General features: G+C 32.5%; 1 long non-coding RNA gene across 2 annotated transcripts; it reads left to right on the forward strand.

Annotated features, from left to right (window-relative positions):
- The first annotated feature begins 5566 nt into the window (after positions 1 to 5566).
- LOC132753072 (uncharacterized) lies at positions 5567 to 8392 on the forward strand. Of its 2 annotated transcripts, XR_009628906.1 has the most exons (4): positions 5567 to 6065; positions 6360 to 7328; positions 7822 to 7890; positions 8185 to 8392. It is a non-coding gene; the product is annotated as an uncharacterized LOC132753072 (long non-coding RNA). The 2 variants fall into 2 exon arrangements; XR_009628904.1 differs by lacking the exon at positions 5567 to 6065 and having other exon boundaries at positions 6118 to 7328.
- Positions 8393 to 14021: the final 5629 nt, after the last annotated feature.

The following is a 14021-nucleotide window of genomic DNA, read 5'->3' on the forward strand; positions in this document are numbered from 1 at the left end:
GAAATGTGACATATATTAGAATATATAAACAATCAATCATGACAGGATATAAATGTAAGTTAACTTAAATATAAGACAATAAAGTTATGCTTAAATTCTATCGCTGAATATCGTATCAGCATGGTAAACAACTGCGGTCAATGAAACGGAGTGGGTGGGGAACAGCCTAGCACTATGTTAGACATGTGTTTGAGATATATACTTATGCGAATATCAATACATTTCTTATTAAGATGCTTATTACAATACAATATATATTACATATCTATTTTACTTATGACTATACACCTAAAATATCAATATCTATTTAATGATTTAGTATTTGAAAACTTTTAATTTGTATATAGAAACCGAATTTTCGAATATTAAAGGCATTTTTTTTATAGATATATTATTCCAAGGTTTCGTAGAGTGTTCTTTATTTTTCTGAATTTACAAGGTCAACAATTTTCGTTATACTAGGGTCTTTATCCAAAAGCGTCTATCAATATACCTTTTTCTTATATCCAATAAATAACAAACATTCTAATATAAAAATTGATATTCGTCTTCGATTTACCACATCTTACACAAAGTCTTTCATTCAAAGGGGTCCTATTTTATGGCCTAGACCATCTACCAGCTTTCTATCTGTAATCTATGAGAAGAGACACCGTAAACGGGAAAACGCTTGACAAAATTTTGAACATTAAAAACATTCCAAATAAGGCTGAAATCTAAAAGATGATATTGTATTATAAAATAAAGCCCTACTGGATTGATTTAGTCTTGCGTTCCAGTTTTGAATAAAATGATCATTTAACCTTTGTTTTGTTATAGACAGAAACATATCAACATTTCCTACTCCTTGGTAAATCTGAGCGTCAACAAATCCAAGTGAACATAATAGATTTTTCAATAATGAACACCAATTTACTTTACTAGGATACATGTCTAGATCTGATTTAAGTAAGTCGTAAACAATAACAATATATTTATTTTGTTTCGTTTGTAATATTCTTAGCCAAAATTTTATTGCTTTGTACATTTGTATAGTTTTAAAAGAAGTTCGACCTAATTCACCATAAATGAAGTCATTCTGTGTAGTTTTCTTTACACCTAATATTTTTTTTACAGAATTGTAAATGTACTCTCTCAATTGATAAATCATTAGCGAAACAGCATACCTCGGAACAATAATTTAATATTGGAGCTACAAGCTTATCAAACAATTCTAATTTATGTTTTGGGGGTATATAAGTTAACTTATACAAATATTTCTCTAATTTAAAAATAGCCTTCTAGGCTTGACCAGATAATGTTTTTTTGTGCTGTACTTAATGATCCTCTTCTTGTAAACACAATACCTAAATAACAAAATGTTTTAACAATTTCGATTGGCTCATGATTAAATTAAAATACAGTATTACGAGAATTATAACCACCTTTCTTAAATATCATTACTTTAGTTTTCGAAACACTTACTTTGAGTTTCCATTGCATACAATAATCATACAATAAATTAATACTACGTTGCAAGGATTCAGCTGAGTTTGCAAAAATAACTATGTCATCAGCATATAATAACATGAATATTTTAAACATATTAACATCAATTCCATCCGCTTTATTATGAATAAATAAATCCTCTAAATCGAAAATAAAAATGGTGATAAACACTCACCCTGTCTTAAGCCTAGTGCGCATGCGTAGTCATCACTTAAGTTATTGTAAAACTTAACTCTAGATTTAACTGAATCGTAAATAGACTTTATTATGTTTAATATATTTCCTCTTAATCCTAAATGAATTTATTTATACCAAAGACTTTCTCTTACAACATAATCAAATGCTTTTGTGTAGTCAACAAATAAAGTAAAAAGTTGCTTCCCTTGATTAAGTACATGAGTAATTAGACCATTTAAAACAAAAATATTGTCAACTGTACTCATATTAGCCCAAAATCCTGCTTGCGCTTCAATATAAACATTATACTTTTCAGCCCATGATTTTAACCTATTATTAACTATTCGAGTGAAAAGTTTTCCTAAACAGCTTAATAACGTTATGCCCGATAATTTTCCACATTATTAATGCTTCCTTTTTTGTGCAATTGAATAACATAACCTTCTGACCATCTTTCCGGAAAATAACCTATTTCAAAAATTTTATTAAATAATGCATAGAAAATATTATTCAAGGTGTGTTTACCTGTAATAAAAAATTCGTTTAATAAACAATCCGGACCGCCTGATCTATTATCCTTCAGTTGTCCTATAGCATGATTTATTTCATGTTCATTTAATTCCCTGAACACAATTTTGTATTCATCATTTTCATACTTATCTATAAAATGTAAAACATCTTCATCGGGTGCAAAAATCGATCATTTGGATTATTGACAGCTTTAAAATATTTTTTCAAATGTTGACATAGATATGTTAGGTTGTTTTATGCCAGACGTTTCTTTTAGCATATTCCAATATAATCTAGCGTTTTCATGCCTACTACCTATTAATTTTTCAGTCTTTTCTTTATCATAATTATATCTACACATACGCAGTAAAGACTTATATTCTGACCTTGCTTTTACCATATTGACCCTATTTGCCTCATTCTGGCATTTTCGATAAACATCAAGATATTTTAAAAATATACATTTCTTTTCATAACAATATTCATTAATCCAGGGTTGTGAAGTTTCGCACTTTATATCATTATTACTTTCAAAATTAGATCTCTTTACACAAGGCGATGCAATTTTACCGAACACATTTTCTAAATCACATATACATTCATCTATACCTTGGCTCGAAAGACTGGCCTCAATTTTACGTTCTAGCTCATCTAAACATAATTATCTTCGTCTAGTAAATTTTCAACATACTGAGATTTCAACTCCGGTTTCCAAACATATTTAAATTTTTCACTATCAGATTTATTTACGGAAGAGTGACCATGTGTACTTTCAAGTAAATTACATGTATCAAATACAAAAGAGACTGACATCAGGCAATGAACAGAAACAATATTAGGATCGTCAATTTCAAACATATCAATATTAAAAAACATAGAACTTTTACATAATAAATACTCAACAACACTACAACCTTGCCTATTTACAAAAGTGTGCTTCCCTACATTTTCATCTTTACCCTTTCTTCCATTCACTATATGAAAACCAGTTTGCTTACAAAAATCAAGCAAATAGCGCCCGTTGTTATTTACGTATAGGATATCGACCGAGTACGAGGTCTTTCTGTTTAGGAAAGACCTGGTCATGAATTTCATGTGTTTCATGAAATTCGTGACCAGGTCTTTCCTAAACAGAAAGATCGATGTACGAGGCCGATATCCAACTTACACACCGTCAAACTATTGCCTTGAGCAATGGTTGATCCGAAACATTTGATGTAATGCACAAATATTATTTTTAACGCATCGCATAAACAGGTAGGCTTTTTTTATTTTATTAATTTATGGACAAAGTTGTGCGTTAGTTTTTGTTTATTTAAACACAATGGAATTTCGACAAAAGGCGATGATTTTTTGTAACAAACAATTCAACAATTTAATATCTTAACATTTTAAAAACAAGCGACAGGGGGGAGCAGCAAATGTCCGCCCCTTACAAAGATATAAGGGGGTAAATGTTCCCCACTGCTAAAAGGTGGCAAATTTCCGAGAAGCAACTGTCTGAGGGGCAAACCACGAAAGACTTACATATGTACATTGAATATTGTTGGCAAGTGTAAGATACATGATCCGAAATAGTATTTTATATAGCAGATATTATAAAGTGTTCTAGAATAAAATATGATCGCTCGTCATATAAAATGTTATGCTAAATCACTTATAACTTTATTAACATTTCTTTTGTTAAGGATTTTTTTAAATAATATCCGAATAATACATTTCTATCTTTTCTATCGATATTTAAAATACTAATGGGAGATGTGCCCTTTGTAGACCAATCCACTTTAAGTACTTTTATATGCATGTCACTATAAGCAAGTTTTAGATTATATATCTTTAACGTTGTTGTGAAGCATTCTTTGAAACTAAGCCCTAGATTCGAAGGTTTCAAGGGAAATCAGTTTTGATTTTTCACCGGTTGAATAGTAAGACAGGATAAAGCACTCAACGAGAGAGGGAGAGATTAACGGGGATTTAACAATCCGATTGATCCCGCGGGTGGGAATGTTACCAGGGACTTGACTATTAACTGTTGGTAGCTGCAGTTTCCTAGGAATGCACGTTCCCAATTTTCAATTTTTGATTACATTTCATGTTTTCCTTTTCTGCGCATAGGCAGGTCTATTTTTTTCACGTGTTTTTCATGATCGGGTCTGTCTGACTTGAACAGACCTGTGCATAGGGGAGGTGTGTAACATTGTAAATAGTTTGCTATAAAAATACCGAGTGTATCGACAAGGCAGAAGTCTAATTAACTTGATTCTGCAATGTCCAGTCTACCATCGACAGCACAGCGTCAGGTCCGTTTGTCCCTTTACCATCTGGACCTATCGTTTGACCTTCGTCAACTAGGAAGTTGAGTTGTTGTACGATGTCATCCAGTCTGGATTTTACGCAGGGTTAAAAAGTATATTGGGCCCATCTGAGAAAAAAAAAGTGGCAAACTGACAGACAAACCTTTCATCAGTGTCACGTGTGGCAACACTACGCCGTATACCCTCATTACCTATGAAATAACAAAAAAGAGATCCATAGTTAAACATAAATTTAAGTGACATTATGCCTATCCAAGTATAAATAGTGGGTGAAAAGGTCAAAGTCAAAACAACTTGAGATTTTTCCATAATTGGTTTCAATTCTTAATTATAGATAATAGTCCATGTGAATAATCAATTACACACATGAATCACAATAATTTCTATAGATATCCTTCGGAATATATCGTTAATGCTCCGTTGATAAAAAGACTGGGACAGGCCTTTTATATTTCAGGCAAATTATCATATTTTATCCATGGCAATTTTATAGTCAACTATTGTTCAATGGCCATTATAATAGTCAATTCTTTTTTAAATATATAGTAAATTGAACTCAACCAGACTGATTGAGCGTAATGTACCTTTAAGATAGAGGTAAACACAGCGCATTTGAACCTTATTAAAGCAACGATCTTTATAATTACGGTAAAAAAAATCACGATATCACCTGAATAGGTATTGTAGCATAAAATCGGCTATTTTCCCCTATTTTGCCCATGTTATAACGGGACCAAAACCATGCGTTAACATAGTCACGCGCTCTTGTTAAAGCCCGGTTTCACCTATGCGCAATACATACAGGGCCCAGTAAAACAAACAAAAAAGTTGACGATTTGGCCTGTTTGCCAAAGAGTCATGCGCTCTTGTTATATTGAAATTATTGATTCGAGGGCCTCAGTCGCATAAACGGCGAGCAGCATTGTCTTGGTTGTCGCCCTTTCTTAGAAACGGACAGTTGTCAATGTAAACAAATAGAGAATCTGTCATTCAGTTTAAAATTACAAAAATGGAAAGCACAAAATGAATATGAGAAAACGTTGTTTTATTGATGTTTATATTGATAAATGTTCTGTATGTGTAACCAAAGGGAAATAATCAGTTGTAGTTTATTGATTAAAATCTGTAGGAGTGATTTCCCTTGGCTGTTTTATTAGTTAATCATGCGTGTAATTGTTCCCGCCGTTTTCTGAGTTGTCATCAGTTTTTGGTAGAAGGCAGACATTTTTTTCAGTTGTTTAAAATAATAATTTGGTTATTAATTCTTAAATAGGATTTTAGATTTTGGATTGAGGTTGGTGAAGTTTAATATTGGTTGTTTACTTTGTTTAAGTGAGTTACAAATGAGCTGTGTGTCTAAAGTTTATTAAAATAAGATATTCATGTATATTGTACATGATTTGTTTACAATGCATCTGATAATGGCAGCATATTTAAAGTAATATCTATTTGCAGTCATTAATATAAACCACTGTCATTCTCTATTGTGCACATGTTTAATTACAGTATGTTGCAGTAACATCACAAGATTGAGAGGATTTTTGTATGGGTGTCATTGAGTCCAATCCACAATTGGTATGTATAATTGTACAAGTCATATTATTGTTTTACTATTTTATAAGTTTACTATATTCATTTAATAGACCACTGGATTGAATTATTTAATATAATACAGAAAACAGTACTTGGAATGTTCAGTCATTAATTTAGAAGTAATTAATTGATGTAATGGTTTAATGACTGTTATATTGGCTATTTGATGTGAGATGTATGTTATAATCATGCTATGACTTAAATTGTATATATTGTGTTGTGTTAATGATCTCAGTATGTACATGTATTTAGTATTGCTATATTTGTTTGTTTCAGGGCTTGATCTACATATTGATCTACATATTGATCTTCATATTGATCTTCATATTGATATCTTCTTGATACTGATTATATATTGATTGGTGCTTAAACAAGTACTTGATGTGAAGTTGTGAATGTGATGTGACTTTAACCTCTTGGGTTAAATCTACTTGAAGCTTTATATTATATAGTAATATACTGAGATCATACACTGAATGGACATTTCAAATAAAAGTATTGAACGAACTCAGCCTCGTTGATATTTATTCCTTTACATCTTTAAGGGCATAATTTTAACAAAGGTAACAATTGGCGCCCAACGGTATTTTCAGTGATCTCAGTGTTTTTAACTTTAAGTGAATTTCCAGTTTATTGACTGCAGAACTTTATTATTTACAGTTTAAGTAACTGTGTTCAAATTATTTTGCATTTAATGCACAGTGACATAGTTTATTATAAGGTTTGCATTTTGTGCATAGTGATAATACATACTTAATTTTTAAGTTTAGAACTTCAGTGGCATATACGTATACATTTGAATTTGGATTTTACGGAGCAGATACACATATTCAGGACATTACTGTGCAACTCATCATTTCGTTATATGCGTTAGACAGGAATTTTTATCGTTTATTTGGAGAATTAGTGATATTTCCACTAATACGCTTGCTTGACGGAGTACCAACTGGGAGATCTTCATATCCATAACCGACAACACGATATAGGCTTTTCTTCGAATCCAGGATCGACGACACCAACGTTTACAGGAGCAGGGACATAAACTTTTAAGTTAAACACGAAGTGATTGTAGTGATAGACTGACAGTGTTTTTAAGTACCAAGTTTAGTGTTTCATATTACAGACACTTTTTGTATAAGTGCTGATCCAGGGACAGTTCTTTTAATTTCTACATGATTGAACAGAAATATGGTAATTGTATGGTACATGTAACAGTCCAGTGGTCAAGTACAGATCAACTGATGTGTGAGTAAGAAATAAAATTAAATATTAAGGAATTGCAGTTTATTAGTTAAAAGAAATAATTTTTTTGTGTAACCAAAGGGAAATAATCAGTTGTAGTTTATTGATTAAAATCTGTAGGAGTGATTTCCCTTGGCTGTTTTATTAGTTAATCATGCGTGTAATTGTTCCCGCCGTTTTCTGAGTTGTCATCAGTTTTTGGTAGAAGGCAGACATTTTTTCAGTTGTTTAAAATAATAATTTGGTTATTAATTCTTAAATAGGATTTTAGATTTTGGATTGAGGTTGGTGAAGTTTAATATTGGTTGCTTACTTTGTTTAAGTGAGTTACAAATGAGCTGTGTGTCTAAAGTTTATTAAAATAAGATATTCATGTATATTGTACATGATTTGTTTACAATGCATCTGATAATGGCAGCATATTTAAAGTAATATATATTTGCAGTCATTAATATAAATCACTGTCATTCTCTATTGTGCACATGTTTAATTACAGTATGTTGCAGTAACATCACAAGATTGAGAGGATTTTTGTATGAGTGTCATTGAGTCCAATCCACAATTGGTATGTATAATTGTACAAGTCATATTATTGTTTTACTATTTTATAAGTTTACTATATTCATTTAATAGACCACTGGATTGAATTATTTAATATAATACAGAAAACAGTACTTGGAATGTTCAGTCATTAATTTAGAAGTAATTAATTGATGTAATGGTTTAATGACTGTTATATTGGCTATTTGATGTGAGATGTATGTTATAATCATGCTATGACTTAAATTGTATATATTGTGTTGTGTTAATGATCTCAGTATGTACATGTATTTAGTATTGCTATATTTGTTTGTTTCAGGGCTTGATCTACATATTGATCTACATATTGATCTTCATATTGATCTTCATATTGATATCTTCTTGATACTGATTATATATTGATTGGTGCTTAAACAAGTACTTGATGTGAAGTTGTGAATGTGATGTGACTTTAACCTCTTGGGTTAAATCTACTTGAAGCTTTATATTATATAGTAATATACTGAGATCATACACTGAATGGACATTTCAATAAAAGTATTGAACGAACTCAGCCTCGTTGATATTTATTCCTTTACATCTTTAAGGGCATAATTTTAACAAAGGTAACATATGTTTCTTTGAGAGAATAATGTTTTATGCCTGATTTTTTTAGACTTGCGTGCTTGAAAAAAAAAAACCGATTCTGAAATTGAATCTAGCTGATGTCACTGATCTTTTTTCTACCGCCAATCTGTAATCATTCTAGGAATTTCTGAGGGGCCTGTTTTGTCTTGGGGAGAGTAATGTTATGTTTTTCTTAAGTTAATATATCTCCAAAGTTAAACTTTGTTTATTCAATTAAAATTCGAAATTAAAATGTTGGCCCCGGAAAAAATAAAACGCATACGTAAAACATACCGTTCAAGCACAAGGATTCAATGTTTGTGATTTGTATATAATATACATCATGAATCTGTTTTAAAATTTTATGCTATAATAGCGTCAACGCACGTTTATTTCGCGTTATAAAGTCTGCAGAGTCCCTCGGAACTGTTGGAGCCCTCGCCCTCGAGCCCGATCCAACCGTTCCTCGGGACTCTGCAGACGTTATAACACGGAAAAACGTGCGTTAACCCTTTAACATAATTATGGTACTAGTTTCTTAAATCGTTCAATATATGAAAATATTATTACGCTTCAAACCCAAAATATATAGTATTCATCCAGTCAGCTTACAAATTGTTTAGTATATACCCAATCTGTATGAACAGAAATTCATGCTAGGACTTAAGAGAATGACATTTTAGCATTTTATTTGAGTAAATAACATCAATTCACAGGTGATCGTCCAGTCTTGGTGCCTATATAAAAAAAATTAAAGTTAAAAAAAAATTTAAAAAAAATTAACACCTAAACAACTATCATGGGTTGAGTGAAAGACAAAAAAATTGATTTTTTTTCCTATATACCATTACTATTTTTTTTAACTTCAATTTTTTTATATAGGCACCAAGACTGGACGAGCACCTGTTCATCAATTTACTATTTTTTTGTCAATCATTTGTTTAAGTATCCCTTTAATTAATTCTATAAAGTATACTTTAAAGATACTTACTTCAAACTCCTCCATCTTATAAACTTTCCTCAAAATTCCGACGTAGATAAACTTTAAAAACTTCAATAACACACGATAAAAAGCATTTCCGTGTTTAACATGTGTTTACGCAAGAAGAGTGACGTCATTTAAATCGCTGTAGTGCACTTTTAGTGTCATTAAAACCGTTTTTGTCGCGTCGTGCGTCATGTATGTATATTGTTGGCAAGTACAATTTTAAAAATGGCCCCTCAAAATTCAACGGAAGCTAAGTCGTGTAAGCAGAGAGCGGACTCAAGCACATCACAACAAATGCCACCACCGCCAATGCCACCACCGTCGCTACCACAATTTCCACCCAGATATCCTCCACCACCGATAATGATGTGGCCACTTTCGGTTTCAAGACCTTACGCTAGCACACAACAATGCAAAATGCCGTCAACACCTATGGATTATAATGATGCAACAGTTGTTAACGACAGAGCTACGAACAGTTGTCTCTCAAAGGTGACGGCTGACTCGTCATCTGGAGTAAGAAGTGATAATAGCGCCGGAAATTCTACACCTATGTCGATCCCTGTTCGAGTCACTTTTCACGAGGAATCTGTAGCGAAAGATTGCTTTATCAAAAAAGTACGCCGTAAGCCAAGGAAATTGTTTGTAGGCGGATACGGTACTTGTGTGTCTACGGACGATATATACAAAATCGTGCATGATAATGGAAGTGTTGTCAAAAATATTAGTATATTTCCATCAAAAAAGGTACTAAATAAAGTAATTGTTCGCTTGTGCGTTTATTGACGATAAATCTTCCGATAGATTGTTACATGAAAATGTGTGGCCGCAGGGGGTCACGTGTAAGCAATGGTTACCACGTGACAAAATTAAGAGCGGGAATCGTAAAAATACGAGGTCTACAAATGACAGATTACCTCCACGTTTTCGACGTAAACGCAGAAACGATAACAACATCCGCATGAGGCGGAATGAGAATATTGACTAAGTATGTACACAAATGTTCATCAGTGTTTACAACAAGTATATGTTATATATTGTCCTGAAAAACATTATTTTTTTATGTATGAATTTCAATTTATTTACATGGAATGTTACTGGAATCATGTCCAGTTCTTCGTATTTATGTGATGCATTACTGAAGTATAACGTTGATATATGTGGTATATCTGAACATTTTTTGACACCACAAAATGTGCATTTTCTAGATTCCTTAATATCAGATTACAGATTTACAGTGAAAATGTGACAAAGACTTATTAGTACCTCACCAAAGAAGAGTAGGTAAAGGAGGTGTTGCGCTATTTTGGCATAAACGATTGAATGATTATGTTACACCACTTCAAACGGACAGTGACCGTATTTGCGGCATTCAGTTGCAAACTTCACCTGGACAATATATGTTTTTATTTCAGGTGTACTTGCCATGTAGTAATAAACCCTGTTTCTATGTATTTAAATTGTATAGATGAGTTGTATAATTTGTGGCACATTTAATCCTGCAAAGGGTCAGTCCTGTTGTTGGGCGATTTTAACTCAAACATTATGATCGATTCAAAAATTACACGTGATAAATGCTTAAGACAGTTTTTCAATGATACGAATCTTGTCGCAATTAATACTTCGTCTATATGTTCAGGTCCTCAGTTTTCCAATGTTTCATATGATAATATGTATCACTCTATGATTGACTATATATGTGTTCCTGTAGAAATTATTGATTGTGTAAGTTATTGTCATATTATGGATGACCATTGTCTAAATGTTTCAAGACATAGACCAATTATTGCCCAACTAATTTTTACCTTGTGCAGATTTAAACAATGTATTGATAAAAAAAAGTGTATCAATTGGAAAAAAAGTAAATGAAGTAAACTTAAGACAATATAACACATTATTACAGAATGATTGTGATCTTGCAGAGTTGAGGTATTGTGACTTTGACCCAAGAGGCATTGATAATGCATTTGATTTAATCGTGTCGAAAGTATATCAATATTCATCAAGGGCATTTCCGGTAAAAAAAATGTGCCGAATATTTGAAACCCTATTGGAATAGTGAATTAAAGGCTGCACAAAGTGAACAGTGGAAAGTAAGAACGAAGTGGGTGTAAAGAAGGTAGACCGCGAAATGACTCTCACCCGGCGTTCCATAATTACAAAAAAGCCAAATGTAATTTCCGTCGAATTCATAGGAAAAGTTGTTAAGCAATATCTCATGAAACAGAACGAGGAGTTTAGATCGAACTGCAGAACTGGACTCAGACACTTTTTGGAAAAAAATCAAGGCCAGACGAAAAAACACTGAATCTTCTTCTTTATGTGCTGGCATGAACTTTAATGGATGTACAGTTAGAGATCGTAGTGAAATAACTCTAGGATGGGGAAATTATTTTAAAATCATTGTATATGCCAACCTCGAATACGATGTTTGATGAAAATTGGAAGAATATGGTTGATCGGAAATTCAGTCAACTGAAAATTACCATCATTCCGGATCCGGATGTCGTCGTCTTGCCGAAAGTAGTGAATGATGCCATAAGTTTATGCCCAAGAGAAAAAAGCGGGTGGAGATGAACAATCATTACAATATGAACACCTAATTTTGGCAAAAGAATTTATATCGCCTATTTTAGCTAACGTATACACATTTATGTTACGTCATGGATATGTCCCCGATAACATGAAAACGAGGTGTAATTTGTCACACTTCATAAAAGGGTCAAACAAAAAGAAAAGACAACCCTGATAACTACCGTGCAATTACTTTCTGTAATAATGAAAGTTTTTGAAATGGTACTTTTAAAAAAGATGTCAAGATAATATTTCTAGAAACTATCAATGTACAACAGGGCGGCTTTCAAGATGGTTTAGGATGTTTAATGATGTCATTTGTTCTACGGGAAAGCATTTTCTTTGCAAGAGAGTATGGCTCTAGAGTGTATGTTTGTTTTATGGACGGCCGGCAAAGCTTTTGACACTGTTTTGGCATTCGGGGTTGCTGTTTAAACTTTTAAATGAGATTCGAAATTGACTCAACTTCGTTTAGAGCGATCAAATCTATGTACTCAAACATGCAAAGTTGTGTGAAATATCAAGGTCTACGTTCTAAAGTGGTTCGATGTTCTACAAGGTACAAGGCAGGGAGGCAAATGTTTCGCCAATTTTCTATCTTGCGTACATAAATGGACTTATCAACGAATTACAGGGTAGTGGTTTAGGTATTTGTATGTACGGACTGGACGTAGGAACACCCACAGTAGCAGACGACATGGTACTTTGATATCATTTGCTCTTTCAAATGGTTTTTGCAGTCTATGTTGGATATTTTGTTATTCATACGCAAGTCGTTGGGAGATTCCAATACAAATGCTAACAAGTGTTCGGTGATAGTATTCAATGAACGCCAACCTGATAGTAAAATACGAACATTATATGCTCGGTGACAATTATGTTAATCAAGGAGATAGTTATGTACATCTCGGCATAAAATGTGACTCTTTTCTCTCTAACGAAATCCTGTATTGCAGATGCATGTAATAAACTAAGGGGGACTTTTTTTGAAATATTTGTAATAGTGGAGTTCATCCAGATGGATTAAATCCGGTTTCTTCTAAGATATTGTATAATTCAATAGTCATTCCGAAGAGTTTTATACGGATGTGAGCTTTTTTGGAGTAGCATTTCAGACACTGACATGATAAAATTAGAAAGATTCACACAGATTTTGTATAAACTACATGCAGTCCCTTACATATAAGTATAAGTACAGACTTTGCTTTAAGTACTTTAAATCTAAGTGCTTTAGAAAAAAATAAATTGAATATAGGAAGTTTTTACAGTTTTTTGGTCAGTTATGTCGGCTTTCTAACCGATATTTAGCAAAGAATGTGTTTAACAACAGACTCATTAGATTTATGAAGTTTGATGCTTGTTTATCTGGGATTCATTCCTGATATATTCAAAACTCTTGCAAAAAGTATAATCTGTCTCATGTACCTCCAGATCTATCTAAATGAAGGGACATTTCCTTCAAAATATGTGTGGAAGCGAACATTGTTTACAACATGTAATTAACCCTGATGTTCAAAACAGATATCTAAGACTTGTAGAACAGGATGAATTTGAGTTATTGTGCGAAAATTTTGAAACCAAAACAGTCACTGCTTATTATGGCAAACTGCTAGAGGGAAATTCAATATATGACATGCTCTGTAAAAAATTGATAGCTATCACTGGAAAAATATACTCTGCGAATTATTTACAGACGTGTTCAAAATGTTCATGTGTGTCAGATGATATTTATTGTACATTTTATTATCTTCTGTAATGCAAATGAAAAAATTTACGGAGTGCCATGTTAAATCGTTTCATCACAGTGTTTGGGCTACTTATATTCGCAAATCTAAGGTCGCAGAGCCCTCGTGAACAATGTATTACTTTGCTCAGATCGGCAATAATGATATGTAATAACGCTTTCTTGAATTGTTGGCTAGTGAGGTATATCAATGCTATGGTACCCCAAACATTAACTTAGGTTCTATAGTGAAATTATGTGACAA

The sequence above is a fragment of the Ruditapes philippinarum genome, unplaced genomic scaffold (genome assembly GCF_026571515.1).
Source record: "Ruditapes philippinarum isolate M1 unplaced genomic scaffold, ASM2657151v2 ctg5046_1_1_1_1, whole genome shotgun sequence".
Taxonomy (NCBI): Eukaryota; Metazoa; Mollusca; class Bivalvia; order Venerida; family Veneridae; genus Ruditapes; species Ruditapes philippinarum.